Raw genomic sequence first — 17,259 nt, forward strand, 5'->3', positions numbered from 1 at the left:
ATCTATCCATTCAAGTTGCTGCAAATGCAACTTTATTCTTTTTTATGGCTGAGCAATATTCCATTGTGATATATGTATCACATCTTCTTTATCTGTTCATCTGTTGGTGGACACTTAGGTGTGTCCATGTCTTGACTGTTGTAAATAGTTCCACTTTGAACATTGGTATGTATATATCTTTTGGAATTAGAACTTTCATATTTTCCAGATATATGCCTAGGAGTGGGATTGCTGAATCATAGGGCAACTCTATTTTTAGCTTTTGAAGTCACCTCCATACTGTTTTCCATAGTGACTGTACCAGTTTACATTCCCACCAACAGTGTAAGAAGGTTCTCTTTTCTCTATATTCTCTCCAGCATTTGTTATTTGTAGACTTTTTGATGATGGCCATATGGACTAGAGTGAGGTAATAACTTGCTGTGGTTTTTATTTGCATTTCTCTAATAATTAGCAATGTTGAGCATCTTTTCATGTGCCTTTTGATCATTTGTATGTCTTCTTTGGAGAAATATCTATTTAGGTCTTCTGCCCATTTTTTAATTGTTATTGAGCTGTATGAATTGTTTTTATATTTTAAAAATTAAGCCCTTGTTGGTCATATCATTTCCAAAATATTTTCTCCCAGTTCATAGGTTGTCTTTTCATTTTTTTAAAAAAAGAAATTTATTTATTTATTTTTGTTTGCACTATATCTTTTTTAAAATATAAATTTATTTATTTTAATTGGAGGCTAATTACTTTACAATATTGTATTGGTTTTGCCATACATTGACATAAATCCACCATGGGTGTACATGTGTTCCCCATCCTGAACCCCCCTCCCACCTCCCTCCCCATCCCATCCCTCTGGGTCATCCCAGTGCACCAGCCCCGAGCACTCTGTATTATTCATCGAACCTGGACTGGCGATTCATTTCACATACGATAATATACATGTTTCAGTGCCATTCTCCCAAATCATCCCACCCTCACCCTCTCCCATAGTCCAAAAGACTGCCTATACATCTGTGTCTCTTTTGCTGTCTTGCATACAGGGTTATCATTACCATCTTTCTAAATTCCATATATATGTGTTATTATACTGTATTGATGTTTTTCTTTCTGGCTTACTTCACTGTGTATAATAGGCTCCAGTTTCATCCACCTCATTAGAACTGATTCAAATGCGTTATTTTTAATGGCTGAGTAATACTCCATTGTGTATACGTACCACACCTTTCTTATCCATTTGTCTGCTGATGGACATCTAGGTTGCTTCCATGTCCTGGCTATTATAAACAGTGCTGTGATGAACATTGGGGTACACATGTCTCTTTCAGATCTGGTTTCCTCGGTGTGTATGCCCAGCAGTGGGATTGCTGGGTCATATGGCAGTTCTATTTCCAGTTTTTTAAGGAATCTCCACACTGTTCTCCATAGTGGCTGTACTAGTTTGCATTCCCACCAACAGTGTAAGAGGGTTCCCTTTTCTCCACACCCTCTCCAGCATTTATTGCTTGTAGACTTTTGGATAGCAGCCATCCTGACTGGCATGCAATGGTACCTCATTGTGGTGTTGATTTGCATTTCTCTGATAATGAGTGATGTTGAGCATCTTTTCATGAGTTTGTTAGCCATCTGTATGTCTTCTTTGGAGAAATGTCTGTTTAATTCTTTGGCCCATTTTTGGACTGGGTCATTTGTTTTTCTGGAATTGAGCTGCAGGAGTTGCTTGTATATTTTTGAGATTAATTCTTTGTCAGTTGCTTCATTTGCTATTATTTTCTCCGATTCTGAAGGCTGTCTTTTCACCTTGCTTATAGTTTCCTTTGTTGTGCAAAAGCTTTTAATTTTAATTAGGTCCCATTTGTTTATTTTTGCTTTTATTTCCAATATTCTGGAAGGTGGGTCATAGAGGATCCTGCTGTGATTTATGTCGGAGAGTGTTTTGCCTATGTTTTCCTCTAGGAGTTTTATAGTTTCTGGTCTTACATTTAGACCAGTTTATTTTTGTATATGGTGTTAGAAAGTGTTCTAGTTTCATTCTTTTACAAGTGGTTGACCAGTTTTCCCAGCACCACTTGTTGAAGAGATTGTCTTTTCTCCATTGTATATTCTTGCCTCCTTTGTCAAAGATAAGGTGTCCATAGGTTCGTGGATTTATCTCTGGGCTTTCTATTTTGTTCCACTGATCTATTGATTTATTGATCTATTGATTTGTTCCATTGATTTCTATTTTGTTCCATTGATATTTCTGTCTTTGTGCCAGTACCATACTGTCTTGATGACTGTGGCTTTGTAGTGGAGCCTGAAGTCAGGCAGGTTTATTCCTCCAGTTCCATTCTTCTTTCTCAAGATTGCTTTGGCTATTTGAGGTTTTTTGTATTTCCATACAAATTGTGAAATCATTTGTTTTAGCTCTGTGAAAAATACTGTTGGTAGCTTGATAGGGATTGCATTGAATCTATAGATTGCTTTGGATCATATACTCATTTTCACTATATTGATTCTTCTGATCCATGAACACGGTATATTTCTCCATCTATTTGTGTCCTCCTTGATTTCTTTCACCAGTATTTTATAGTTTTCTATATATAGGTCTTTTGTTTCTTTAGGTATATATATTCCTAAGTATTTTATTCTTTTCGTTGCAATGGTGAATGGAATTGTTTCCTTAATTTCTCTTTCTATTTTCTCATTGTTAGTGTATAGGAATGAAAGGGATTTCTGTGTGTTGATTTTATATCCTGCAACTTTACTATTTTCATTGATTAGCTCTAGTAATTTTCTGGTGGAGTCTTTAGAGTTTTCTATGTAGAGGATCATGTCATCTGCAAGCAGTGAGAGTTTTACTTCTTCTTTTCCAATCTGGATTCCTTTTGTCTCTTTTTCTGCTCTGATCTCTGTGGCCAAAACTTCCAAAACTATGTTGAATAGTAGTGGTGAGAGTGGGCACCCTTGTCTTGTTCCTGATTTTAGGGGAAATGCTTTCAATTTTTCAACACTGAGGATAATGTTTGCTGTGGGTTTGTCATATATAGCTTTTATTATGTTGAGGAATGTTCCTTCTATTCCTACTTTCTGGAGGGTTTTTATCATAAATGGATGGTGAATTTTGTCAAAGGTTTTCTCTGCATCTATTGAGATACTCATATGGTTTTTATCTTTCAATTTGTTACTGTGGTGTATTATGTTGATTGATTTGTGGATATTGAAGAATCCTTGCATCCTTGGGTAAAGCCCACTTGGTCATGATGTATGATCTTTTTAATATGTTGTTGGATTCTGTTTGCTAGAATTTTGTTAAGGATTTTTGCATCTATATTCATCAGTGATATTGGCCTGTAGTTTTCTTTTTTTGTGGCATCTTTGTCAGGTTTTGGTATTAGGGTGATGGTGGCCTCATTGAATGAGTTTGGAAGTTTACCTTCCTCTGCAGGTTTCTGGAAGAGTTTGAGTAAGATAGGTGTTAGCTCTTCTCTAAATTTTTGGTAGAATTCAGCTGTGAAGCCGTCTGGTCCTGGGGTTTTGTTTGTTGGAAGGTTTCTGATTACAGTTTCAATTTCTGTGCTTGTGATGGGTCTGTTAAGATTTTCTATTTCTTCATGGTTCAGTTTTGGAAAGTTTTACTTTTCTAAGAATTTGTCCATTTCTTCCAAGTTTTCCATTTTATTGGCATAGAGCTGCTGGTAGTAGTCTCTTATGATCCTTTGTATTTCTGTGCTGTCTGATGTGATCTCTCCATTTTCATTTCTAATTTTATTGATTTGATTTTTCTTCCTTTGTTTCTTAATGAGTCTGGCTAATGGTTTGTCAATTTTATTTATCTTCTCAAAGAACCAGCTTTTGGCTTTGTTGATTTTTGCTATGGTCTCTCTTGTTTCTTTTGCATTTATTTCTGCCCTAATTTTAAGGCTTTCTTTCCTTCTACTAACCCTGGGGTTCTTCATTTTTAGTTGCTTTAGGTGTAGAGTTAGGTTATTTATTTTACTTTTTTCTTGTTTCTTGAGGTATGCCTGTATTGCTATGAACCTTCCACTTAGCACTGCTTTTACAGTGTCCCACAGGTTTTGAGTTGTTGTGTTTTCATTTTCATTTGTTTCTATGCATATTTTGATTTCTTTTTTGATTTCTTCTGTGATTTGTTGGTTATTCAGCAGCGTGTTGTTCAGCCTCCATGTGTTGGAATTTTTAATAGTTTTTCTCCTGTAATTGAGATCTAATCTTACTGCATTGTGGTCAGAAAAGATGCTTGGAATGATTTCATTTTTTTGAATTTACCAAGGCTGGATTTATGGCCCAGGATGTGATCTGTCCTGGAGAAGGTTCCATGTGCGCTTGAAAAAAAGGTGAAATTCATTGTTTTGGAGTGAAATGTCCTATCAATATCAATTAGGTCTAACTGATCTGTTGTATCATTTAAAGTTTGTGTTTCCTTGTTAATTTTCTGTTTAGTTGATCTATCCATAGGTGTGAGTGGGATATTAAAGTCTCCCACTGTTATTGTGTTATTGTTAATTTCCCCTTTCATACTTGTTAGCATTTGTCTTACATATAGGGGTGCTCCTATGTTGGGTGCATATATATTTATAATTGTTATATCTTCTTGTGGATTGATCCTTTGATCATTATGTAGTGTCCTTCTTTGTCTCTTTTCACAGCCTTTGTTTTAAAGTCTATTTTATCTGATATGAGTATTGCTACTCCTGCTTTCTTTTGGTCTCTATTTGCATGGAATATCTTTTTCCCACCCTTCACTTTCAGTCTGAATGTGTCCCTTATTTTGAGGTGGGTCTCTTGTAGACAATATATATAGGGGTCTTGTTTTTGTATCTATTCAGTCAGTCTTTGTCTTTTGGTTGGGGCATTCAACCCATTTACCTTTAAGGTAATTATTCATAAGTATGGTCCCATTGCCATTTACTTTATTGTCTTGGGTTTGAGTTTATACACCCTTTCTGTGTTTCCTGTCTAGAGAAGATCCTTTAGCATTTGTTGGAGAGCTGGTTTGGTGGTGCTGAATTCTCTCAGCTTTTGCTTGTCTGTACAGCTTTTGATTTCTCCTTCATATTTGAATAAGATCCTTGCTGGGTACAGTAATCTGGGCTGTAGGTTATTTTCTTTCACCACTTTAAGTATGTCCTGCCATTCCCTCCTGGCCTGAAGTGTTTCTATTGAAAGATCAACTGTTATCCTTATGGGAATTCCCTTGTGTGTTATTTGTTGTTTTTCCCTTGCTGCTTTTAATATTTGTTCTTTGTGTTTGATCTTTGTTAATTTGATTAATATGTGTCTTGGGGTGTTTCGCCTTGGGTTTATCCTGTTTGGGACTCTTTGGGTTTCTTGGACTTGGGTGATTATTTCCTTCCCCATTTTAGGGAAGTTTTCAAGTATTATCTCTTCAAGTATTTTCTCATGGTCTTTCTTTTTGTCTTCTTCTTCTGGGACTCCTATGATTCAAATGTTGGGGCATTTAATATTGTCCCAGAGATCTCTGAGGTTGTCCTCATTTCTTTTAATTTGTTTTTCTTTTTTTCCTTTCTGTTTCATTTATTTCTACCATTCTGTCTTCTCCCTCGCTTATCCTATCTTCTGCCTCCCATTATTCTACTGTTGGTTCCCTCCAGAGTGTTTTTGATCTCATTTATTGCATTATTCATAATATATTGACTCTTTTTTATTTCTTCTAGGTCCTTGTTAAACCTTTCTTGCATCTTCTCAATCCTTGTCTGCAGGCTATTTATCTGTAACTCCAATTTGTTTTCAAGCTTTTGGATCATTTTCACTATCATTATTCAGAATTCTTTATCAGGTAGATACCCTATCTCTTCCTCTTTTGTTTGGTTTGGTGGGCATTTATCCTGTTCCTTTACCTGCTGGGCATTTATCTTCCTTTTCATCTTGTTTATATTGCTGTGTTTGGGGTGGCCTTTCCGTATTCTGGCAGTTTGTGGTTCCTCTTTATTGTGGAGGTTCCTTGCTGTGGGTGGGGTTGGACAGGTGGCTTGTCAGGGTTTCCTGGTTAGGGAAGCTTGTGTTGATGTTCCGATGGGTGGTGCTGGATTTCTTCTCTCTGCAGTGCAATGAAGTGTCCAGTCGTGAGTTTTGAGATGTCAGTGGGTTTGGTGTGACTTTGGGCACCCTGTATATTGAAGCTCAGGGCTATGTTCCTGTGTTGCTGGAGGATTTGCGTGGTATGTCTTGCTCTGGAACTTATTGGCCCTTGGGTGGTGCTTGGTTTCAGTGTAGGTATGGAGGCGTTTGATGAGCTCCTACCAATTAATGTCCCCTGGAGTCAGGAGTTCTCTGGTGTTCTCAGGATTTGGACTTAAGCCTCCTGCCTCTGGTTTTCAGTCTTACTCTTACAGTAGCCTCAAGACTTCTCCACCTATACAGCACCAATGATAAAACATCTAGGTTAAAGATGAAAAGTTTCTCCACAGTGAGGGACACCCAGAGAGGTACATAGTTACATAGAGAAGAGGGAGGAGGGAGATAGAGGTGACCAGGAGGAGAAGAGGGGGAATCAAAAGAGGTGAGAGCAAGCTAGCCAGCAATCACTTCCCTATGTGCTCTCCACAGTCTGGATCCCTCAGAGATGTTCACAGAGTTACACAGAGAAGAGAAGAGGGAGGAAGGAGACAGAGGTGGCCAGGAGGATAAAAGGGGGAATCAAAAGGAGAGAGACAGATCTAGCCAGTAATCAGTTCCCTAAGTTTTCTTCACAGCCCGGAACACACAAAGAGATTCACAGAGTTGAGAAGAGAAGGGGGAGGGAGGAGATAGAGGCGACCTGGTGGAGAAAAAGGAGAGTCCAAAGGGGGAGAGAGCAGTCAAGCCAGTAATCTCGCTCCCAAGTAAAAATGGGTACTGAACATTGAGCTCTTAAAGGTACAAAATTGATAACAAATACCAAAAAGCAAAGATAAAAATCTAGAGTAGAGGTTAGATTCTCAAAAATACAATATTAAAGAAAAAAAAGTCACAAAAATTATAAAATATCTATATATGAAGTTTGCTTTAAAAAATAGGGTCTTTTTTTTGCAGAGTAATAGTAGGTTATAAAAATGAAAATTAAAGGAGTAATAGAGGACTTAAAATTTTTTTTTAATTTAAAAAATGATAATAGTAAAAATATATCTAGGACTTTCTCTGGTGTTGTTGTGGACAGTGTGGGGTCAGTTCATTTTCAGATAGTTCCTTGATCCGGCTTACACTTCTCAAGATCTATAGGCCCTTTTCTATGTAGTCTGTGCTAACTGCAGGCTTTCATCTATTGCACCTGTCACTTCCAAGGCGGTTCCCTCTGTTTTAGCTTCTTCTGTTTGCTGGTCGCTTCAGTGTGTAATTTCCGCCCTGACACAAGGGGGCGGTGGTGGTCACTTTTTTAGGCTCACTTGTTCAGTCGTGCTGTGGGGAGGGAGGAGCACTGCAAACACATATCGCTGGCATGTGTGGGGAGTGCTCCCAGTGTCTCGGCCACACTGGGTTTGCCCCTGCTCACGGAGTGTGTGCTTTCCCGGTCTACACTGCTCAGGCTCCGGGTTGCTCTGCAGGGGAACTGTCTGAGGCGGACCCTGAGTTGTTTGCACTTCCCAGGTCTAAGCCGCTCAGGTTCAGGGTCTCGGGTCCTCCACAGAGGCGCAGACTTGGTTGGGCCTGCGTTTTGCGCCCATCCCAGGTCCGAGCAGCTCAGGTGACCCGGTGCTTGGCAAGCGCAGTCGCCCCCCCCCCCCCCCCCCCCCGGGTGCGGGTGGGGGGCTGTCACTTATCACTTCCCCTGTCCCTGCCGCTCGGGTTTCTGGGTGTACAACCTGCGCGCCTTCTCAGGTGTGCCGTGTGTCTCTTCTGGGGAGCTGATCTCTGGCTGCAACCCTCCCGGTGGATGTTGACTGTCCAGAATCCCAAGAAGTCTTGGTTAGCAACGAAGCCTGCTTGCAGTTTGGTATAGGATGCCTCTCTGGGGCTGCAATTGCCCTCTTCCGGCTGTGGCTGCCCTCGCCTGCCTGTATGGGGGGGGAGGGGGGATGGGATGGTTCGCAGCCAGCTAGCTCTGCTTAGCCCTTTGTTCTGTGAGCCGGCCTGGCGGCCTGGCGGTGTCTTAGGTTAGGGCTTTTTGGGGGATAGCTATTCCACAGTCTGGGTTGCTATCTCAAGTTAGTTCCCTGATATTGCCTTCGGGGCATTCAGGCTCGGTTCTTACCCTAAGCAGTGCAGCCTGCGCCTCCCTGTCTGGCCCCCTCTTGCTAGTGGCGGATTCGAGCGTCTGCACTGCTTCTCCGCTGGGAGTTGCCGTTAGGCACGTAATCTGTGGGGTTTAATTATTTATTTATTTTTCCTCCCGGTTATGTTGCCCTTTGAGGATCCAAGGCACGTCACAGAGTCGCTAGTGAGAGGTTTTCCTGGTGTTTGGAAACTTTCTTTTTTAAGACTCCCTTCCCAGGATGGATCTCCGTCCCTACCTCTTTTGTCTCTCTTTTTATCTTTTATATTTTTTCCTACCTCCTTTCAAAGACAATGGGCTGCCTTTCTGGGTGCCTGATGTCCTCTGCCAGCATTCAGAAATTGTTTTGTGGAATTTACTCAGTGTTCAAATGTTCTTTCCATGAATTTGTGGGGGAGAAAGTGGTCAGCCCATCCTATTCCTCCACCATCGTAGGACCGCCCCCTATCTTTTCATTTTGTTTATGATTTCCTTTGGTGTGCAGAAACTTATAAGTTTGGTTCAGTTCAGTTCAGTCACTCAGTCATGTCCGACTCTTTGCGACCCCATGAATCGCAGCACGCCAGGCCCCCCTGTCCATCACCAACTCCCAGAGTTTACTCAAACTCATGCCCATCGAGTTGGTGATGCCATCCAGCCATTAGATCTCATTTAAAAATTTTTTTGCTTTTATTTCTGTTACCTTGGGGTACTGACATAAGAAAACATCACTATAATTTATGTTGGAAATGTTTTACCTATGTTCTGTTCTAGGAGTTTTACGGTTTCATGGCTTATATTTAAGTCTTTAAGCTAATTTGAGCTTACTTTTGTGTATGGTGTGAGGCATGAGATGGTTGCATGGTATCACCGATTTGATGGACCTGAGTTTCAGCAAGCTCCAGAAGTTGGTGATGGACAGGGAGGTCTGGTGTGCTGCAGTCCATGGGGTTGCAAAGAGTTGGACACAACTAAGCGACTGAAATGAACTGAACTGATGATGTGAGGGAGTGATCTAACTTCATTGATTTACATGTGTGGCCATCCAACTTTCCCAACACCACTATCTTATCTCTTTTGTATATTATTGCATCCTTTGTTGAATATTAATTGACCATAGGTGTGTGGGTTTATTTCTGGGCTCTCTAGTCTGTTCCATTGATCTATGTACCTGTTTTTGTGCCAATACCATGCTGTTTTGACTACTGTAGCATTGTAGTATTATCTGAAGTCTGGAAACATTATGCCTCCAGCTTTTTTTTTTTTCAGCAGAAAAAACATTTCATCAGAATTGCCAAAGCAATTCTAGTGTTTTGTCATTCTGTATACATCTTAGGATTACTTGTTCTAGTTCTGTGACAAATATCATTTGATAGGGATCACATTAAATGATATTTGCTTTGGGTAGTGTGGCCATTATAACTGAATTATTCAATCCAAGAACAAGGGATATCTTTCTGCTTCCTTGAATCATCTTTGATATCCTTTATCAATGTTTGGTTTTCTGTGTTTAAGTCTTTCACCTCTTTGGTTATGTTTATTCTTAGGTATTTGTGTGATTTTAAATGAGGTTGTTTTTATACTTTCTGATATTTCATTGTTAGTATAAAGAAATGCAACAGATTTCTGTATATTAATCTTGTATCCTGATACCTTGCTGAATTCATGTATCAGTTCTAATAGTTTTTGTGTGGAGTCTTTCAGTTCAGTTCAGTCGCTCAGTCATGTTCAACTCTTTGCGACTCCATGAATTGCAACACACCAGGCCTCTCTGTCCAACACCAACTCCCGGAGTTTACTCAAACCCATGTCCATTGAGTCTGTGATGCCATCCAACCATCTCATCCTCTGTTGTCCCCTTCTCCTCCTGCCCCCAACCTGTCCCAGCATCAGGGTCTTTTCCAATGAGTCAACTCTTTGCATGAGGTGGCCAAAGTACTGGAGTTTCAGCTTCAGCATCAGTCCTTCCAGTGAATACCCAGGACCTTTAGGGTTATCTATATAGAGTATCATGTCATCTTCATATAAGGATAATTTTACCTCTTCTCTTCCAATGTAGATACCTTTTATTTCTTGTCTAATTGCCATGGTTAGCTTTCAGTACAATGTTGAATAGAAATGGTAAGAGTGGGCATCCTTTTCTTGTTACAGAATTTAGTGGGAAGGCTTTCAGCTTTTCACTATTGAGTATTATGTTGGCTGTGGGTTTGTCAGAAATGGCTCCTATTATTTTGAGTTACATTCCCTCTATACCCACTTTTGCTAGAGTATTAATATTTATCATGAATGGATGGTTAATTTTATCAGATGCATTTTCTTTGTCTGTTGAGATGAAAAAACAAAACCAAAAGTCAGCAGAAGTAAGACAATAAGAAAGATCAGAGAGTAAGTAAATAAAATAAAGATTAAAAAGATAGAAAAAAATCAATAAAACCAAGAGCTGTATTTTTGAAAGGAAAAGCAAAATAGACAAACCTCTGGCCAGGCTCACCAAGAAGAAAAGTGGACCCAAATAAAATAAGAAATGAAAGAGGAGAAATTACAGCCAATATCACAGAAATAAAAAATACCATAAGAAAATATTATGAACAGTTATATGCCAACAAAGTGGACAATGTAGAAGAAGTGTTTCTGGAAGCATACAGTCTGCTAAAACTGAATCTAGAAGAAACAGATAATTTGAACAGACCAATGACTAGAAGTGAAATATAATTTGTGAAAAACAAAACAAAACAAAAAACTCCCTGCAAACAAGAGTCCAGGACTAGATATTTTCACAGGGGAATTCTATCAAATATAGAAAGAAGAACATATACCTTTCTCAAACTCTTCAGAAGATTGAAGAGGAGCGGACATACCTGAAGTCATTCTATGAAACCATCATTACCTTGATACTAAAAGCAAAGATACTACCAAAAAAGAAAGTTACAGGTCAATATTTTTAATGACTATAGATGCAGAAAGCCTTAGTAATATATTAGCAGATTGAATCCAACAACACATAAAAAAGTTCATACACCATGATCAAGTTGAATTATATACATATCTTGATTTTCTTTATTTCTTTATCTTATTAATCATGTTAAAGAATCAGTTTTTAGATTTATTCATTTTCTATTTGAAATATTTGTTTCATTAATTGAAGCTTTCCCCTTTTCATCTTTTCTTTCTACTATCTATTTATTTGTTCTTTTCCTAGTTGCTAAATGTGAACACTAATTTTCTTTTTCATTTTTCTTCTTTTATAAGAAAAGCATTTGAAGCCATACAATTTCTTCTGAATATAACTTTCACTGTTCCCCATAATTTGGTAGGAAACATTTTGCTCTTCATAGTTTTCTTGAGAGTCTGTAATTTCAGTTTTGTTTTTCCTTTTATCAAAGCATTTTGGAAAATATTTCTAAATTTCCAAATAGTTTTTTTCCTTAACTAAGGGAGGAAAGGGTCTTTTATTTATCCAACATATATAATAAGTACTACTGCAAGAAAATAATATTTCTGTTTTCCACACCAAGACCCTCTCTTCTTCCATTACCAGTAAGTTTGTCTTTTCCTTTAGGATGCTTTTACTTCCTGATTCTCCACATGAGAACTTTAAATACTTTTCCTTCTGCTGTCTCCATAGGCCTGACCTTCTCAAACCTAAGTTGCATTAACAAAAAAATAATTTAGTAATTTGTTTCAGCCCATGATTAGTTTTTTATTCTTTGTTTAGTGTTTCAAGGTACCTTGATGCTCCCCACATTCTTGTCTCCTTGGATGCAAAGGATTTCTTCCATGCTAGGGAGCAGGAGGGACATAGTACACTTCTTTAGTCCCCACTAGCCTCAGGACCTAGTGGAAAATACTTAATAAATAAATAATGTACTTATTTTAATTCTGTCCCAATTTTGTACATATTTTATGGTTCAAGTGTTCTGTTTAGACTGTTGATTTCATTGACAATTTTGGAATGAAATATTCCTGTAAATGTAAAGATAGGAAATCAGTTGCAGCTAACAAGAGATTTTCAGAAAAAAAAATCTGCTTCATTGACTGCGCTAAAGTCTTTGCCTGTGTGGATCACAACAAACTGTAGAAAATTCTTAAAGTGATGGAACTACCAAACCACCTTATCTGCCTCTTGAGAAACCTGTATACAGGTCAAGAAACAACAGTTAGAACTGGACATGGACCAATGGACTGGTTCAAAATTGGGAAAAGAGTATGGCCAGGCTGTATATTGTCACGCTGATTATTTAACTTCTATGCAGAGTACATCATGCAAAATGCTGGACTGCATGAAGCACAGGCTGGAATCAAGATTGCCGGGAGAAATATCAACAACTTCAGATATGCAGATGATACCACTCTAATGGCAGAAAGTGAAGAGTAACCAAAAAGCCTCTTGATGAAGGTGAAAGAGGAGAGTGAAAAAGCTGGCTTAAAATTCAGTATTCAAAAAATGAAGATCATGGCATTCAGTCCTGTCACTTCATATTAAATAGATGGGGAAACAATGGAAACAGTGCAGACTTTATTTTCTTGGGCTCCAAAATCACTGCAGATGGTGACTGCAGCCATGAAATTAGAGGATGCTTGCTCCTTGGAAGAAAAACTGTGACAAACCTAGACAGTGTATTAAAAAGCAGAGTTTTGTTTTCTTGTTTCAAAGATGTATCAACTAATTGTTATTTATTAAATGTGATTTAAACTTTAGTAAACCATAATTTGAGTTTGATAAATTAGTTTTTGATTACCTAAGTTGAAAGAGCCATCTTGTATTTTATACCTTTGTTTTCGGTCTTGCATGAAAACTACTTGTATATATGCCATATTATTTCTTTTTAGATGGAAAGGATCTAGGACTTTACTATTTTGTTTCCTTTATAGGGTTCATAATTCCTCACAGGTAGTAGAATTTGACCTATATTATTAATTAAATGATTGAATAAATGGATATAGCTGCCAGTGTGATAATATTAATAGTAAAGTGATTATAGTTGTGATCATATAAATTTACCATGGTAACTTTTAATTTTTATATAGACTATGTATTTTTGGATATAATTGAAATATAGTATATGGTACATACAGAGCTGAATTCTGAGAAGCCAATTCATCTGTGAATCTCATATTTAGATACTGGATAGCTCCTTCAGCATCTGGATATGGCAAAATCAATGACTTAAGCAATAATTTACCCATTCAATTCAGATTAAACATATTTATGTGATAAATTATTACTTCTCCCTTTGCCTTTCCAAAGCATACAGAACAGATTTGGGCCAAGTTTTGAAGCTGTTTTGCATGCGTGTGCTAAGTCGCTTCAGTCGTGTCCAACTCTTTGCAACCCTATGGGCTGTAGCCTACCAGGCTCCTCTGTGCATGAGATTCTCCAGGCAAGGATACTGGAGTGGGTTGCCATGCTCTTCCCCGGGGGGTCTTCTTGACCCAGGGATCAAACCTGTGGCTCCTGTAGCTCCTGCATTGCAGGCAAGATTGTTTTACTGCTGAGCCACTGGGGAAGCCCATGAAGCTGCTTACCAGTGCCATATAGTGGTGGGGTAGTGGGGAAACTGTGGCAGACTTGAGGTAAAACTGGGGCCTTGAGAGTACCTGAGCGCCTTGGAAATGTGGATAGAGGTAAAAGCAGGTGCTCTGAACAGTGAGTGGACTAGTGACAGGGCATTGAGAACTCTATGGTGTTTGGCGCTTATCCTAGAGGAAGAGAGTAAAGGGACAGGAGAAACAACAACATTGTCTAATTAACAAATCAAATAACACCTGTCAAGTTTATGTCTAAGCTTTGCCATTAGTTAGTATATTGAATATTTTAACAGCTTGTCTTCTACCCACATTGGGAAAATAATAGTATAAAGGAGACTATGACCAATTCTTAATTCCTAGTGTTTGAATTTCCATTCGAGTCTATAGTTGTATGCAGTGGATCCTAGGTGACCCAGTCAAAATTATTAATTCTTTTTGTGTTCCCACAACACCAACCTTTATTGAGCACTTAATTCATTCTTCTTTGTCTTAAAGTTCAGTTCAGTTCAGTTCAGTCGCTCAGTCGTGTCCGACTCTTTGCGACCCTATGGACTGCAGCAAGCCAGGCCTCCCTGTCCATCATCAGCTCCCGGAGTTTACTCAGACTCATGCCCACTGAGTCAGTGATGCCATCCAACCATCTCATCCTCTGTCGTCCCCTTCTCCTCCCGTGTTCAATCTTTCCCAGCATCAGGGTCTTTTCGAATGACTCAACTCTTCGTATCATGTGGCCAAAGTATTGGAAAGTGTTAAAATTAGATGGTCACATGCCAGATTCGTATTTTTCAATGCCGGTTTGGTCAAACTTTGGACCATGACAATTACTGGGTAGGAAAATCAATTTAGTAGAGGGATAATAGGGTGATGTGACAAGAGTTTTAAAAATTGGGAATAGAATAGACAAGAATAACAAATAGAGTATATTATAAATATTAAGGGTGTTTTAAATTAATAATTAATTTCAATGTATGTATACATGTGTGTGTATTAGTTCTTTTTTAATTTTTTTAATTAAAAAAATTTTTTTATTCTTAATGTAAAAATATTATTTGCTATTGTGGGTTTGACATGGATATGCATTATTTTTCCCCCTTCACTATTACCTTTACCTTTCTCTTTACCATAGAACTTACTAATGAATAGATAGAACTTATCAAAGAATCTTTTCTGGGACATAATGTGAGGCATTTGGTCATGATTTAGACTCATGCCCTGTTCCATTACCCTACAATGTGTGTTGAGGGCTTATAATTCATTAGGCACTAGTGTAAGCATTTAATCCTCATAATAACCTATGAAATGTGCTTTACTATCCCAAGTTACTGATGAGGAAACTAAAGTACAAAAGTAGATTAAGTAGATTAAAAACACAGATTTAGTAAGTGCCCAAGACTTGAACCTGGGCAACCCATGATGTAATGGAGAGAATACAGCATTGTTCACCAGCAGAGAGCTAAGCTAGAGGGCTAGTTGGCCTAGGGTTTTGCTAAGGCTCCTTCTTGGGGCAAGGCTGCTAGAGAGAAGACCTCACATAGTCTTTTTTTGTATGACTGGGCCCTGAAATTAAGTAAAGCTATAAGGCTGAATTCCTGCTTTTCAATTAATATTTTGATGCCTTGTAGACGGAGCTTGAGATAAGTGGCCAGTGCCTTGCCTTTTAAGAATTCATATTTAGTCTGCCCCCATCAAGTTACTTACTTTAATCTTGGCAACTTTTCAGGGACAACTTAATATTTGAAAATTTTGCCGGTTTAAAGTGTTTTACTCCATGGTTGCACAACCATCACTACCTTATAATTCAAGAACATCTTCTCCCCCAAAAGAAGCTCATACCGATTAGTAATCACATCACATTGCCACCTTTTCCCCTTTCCCTGGGTCCTGACATACACTATTCTACTTTCTATCTGTATGGATTTGCCTCTTCTGGACATTTCTTATCAATAGAGTCATTTAATATATGGTCTTTGAAGCTGGCTTCTTTTATTTATCATGTTATTTTCAGGGTTAATCCACATTGTACATGTATCAGTGGCTGAATTTTATATATACATGTCACATACCTCATTTTGTTTATACATCAGTTGATAAGACATTTAGATTGTTTCTAACTTTTCTGGCACTGTGAATAGTGCTGCTTTGTTCCATTATGTATAAGTTTTTGTGTAATATGTTTTCAGTTCTCCTGGATCCATACCTAGGAGTTGCTGGGTGATATGGTGACTCTTTCCTGAAGAGATCTCTGGTCTTTCCCCTTTTGTTGTTTTCTTCTAATACTAAGCATTATTCACTGAAAAAGGCCTTCTTGTCTCTTCTAGCTGTTTTTTGGAATTATGTGTTTAATAGTATGTACCTTTCCCTCTCTGCTTTGCTTTTTGCTTCTCTTTGTTCTTCTGCTATTTGTAAAGCCCCCTCAGATAATCACTTTTCCTTCTTGCATTTCTTTTTCTTTGAGGTGGTTTTGTTCACTGCCTCCTGTATAATATCATGGACCTCTGTGGTAGTTCTTTGGGCACACTGTTAACCAGATCTAGTCCCTTGGAATTTGTTCGTTACCTCTACTGTGCATTCATATGGGATTTGATTTAAGTCATACCTGGCTGGCCTATTGTTTTTCCCAGTTTTCTTTAGTTTAAGCCTGAATTTTGCTATGAGAAGCTGATGATCTGAGCCACAGTCAGTTGCAGGTCCTGTTTTTTGCTGACTGTATACAGCTTCTCCATCTTTGGCTACAAAAAAAATCGGAAACATCAAGGGAGCATTCCACCCAAAGATGGGCACAATAAAGGATAAAAGTCGTAGCGATCTAGTAGATGCTGAAGAGATCAAGAAGAGAAGGAAAAAGACGTGGAAGAACTGTATAAAAAGATCTTAATGAACCGGATTACTACAATGGTGTGGTTAGTCACCCAGAGCCAGACATTCTGGAGTGTGAAGTCAAGTGGGCCTTAAGTAGCATGGCTGTTAATAAAGCTAGTGGATGTGATAAAATTCTAGCAGAACTATTCAGATCCCTAAAGGATGATGCCATCAAAGTTTTGTATTCATTATGTCAGCAAATCTGGAAGACCCAGCAGTAGCCACGGGACTGAAAAAGGTCAGTCCTCATCCCAATTCCCAAGAAGGGTAGTACCAAAGAATGTGCTAATCATTGGACAATTGCACTCATCTCCCTTGCTAATAAGGTCATGCTTAAAATCTTGCATGCTAGGCTATAGCAGTATGTGAACCAAGAAATTCCAGATGGCCAAACTGGGTTTAGAAAAGGAAGAGAAACCAGAGATCAAATTGCCAACATTTGCTGGATTATAGAGAAAACAAGAAATTTCAGAAAAATATCCATTTCTGTTTCACTGACTATGCTAGAGCCTTTGTGTGGATCATGACAAACTGGAAAGCTCTTAGAGAGATGGGAGTACCCAGACCATCTTACCTGTCCACTGAGAAACCTGTATGCAGGTCAAGAAGCAACAGTTAGAACCCTGTATGAAACAAATGATTGGCTCAAGATTGAGAAAGGAGTACAGCAGGGCTGTCTGCTGTCA

At 38.5% G+C, this 17,259-nt stretch overlaps 1 protein-coding gene across 5 annotated transcripts in view; it reads left to right on the plus strand.

Moving 5' to 3' along the window:
- Window positions 1–7,792: 7,792 nt before the first annotated feature.
- Window positions 7,793–17,259, plus strand: part of STK33 (serine/threonine kinase 33) — a 119,732-nt gene continuing 110,265 nt past the window's right edge. For 3 of the 5 annotated variants that reach the window (XM_061148001.1, XM_061148029.1, XM_061148020.1), the window contains exon 1: window positions 7,800–7,899. The gene's annotated coding sequence lies outside the window, so the exon portion shown is untranslated. Of the gene's footprint in view, window positions 7,928–17,259 lie in introns of all 5 variants that reach the window. The other 2 variants (XM_061148038.1, XM_061148011.1) reach the window with 2 other exon arrangements.

The sequence above is a fragment of the Dama dama genome, chromosome 1 (genome assembly GCF_033118175.1).
Source record: "Dama dama isolate Ldn47 chromosome 1, ASM3311817v1, whole genome shotgun sequence".
NCBI classification, from domain to species: Eukaryota; Metazoa; Chordata; class Mammalia; order Artiodactyla; family Cervidae; genus Dama; species Dama dama.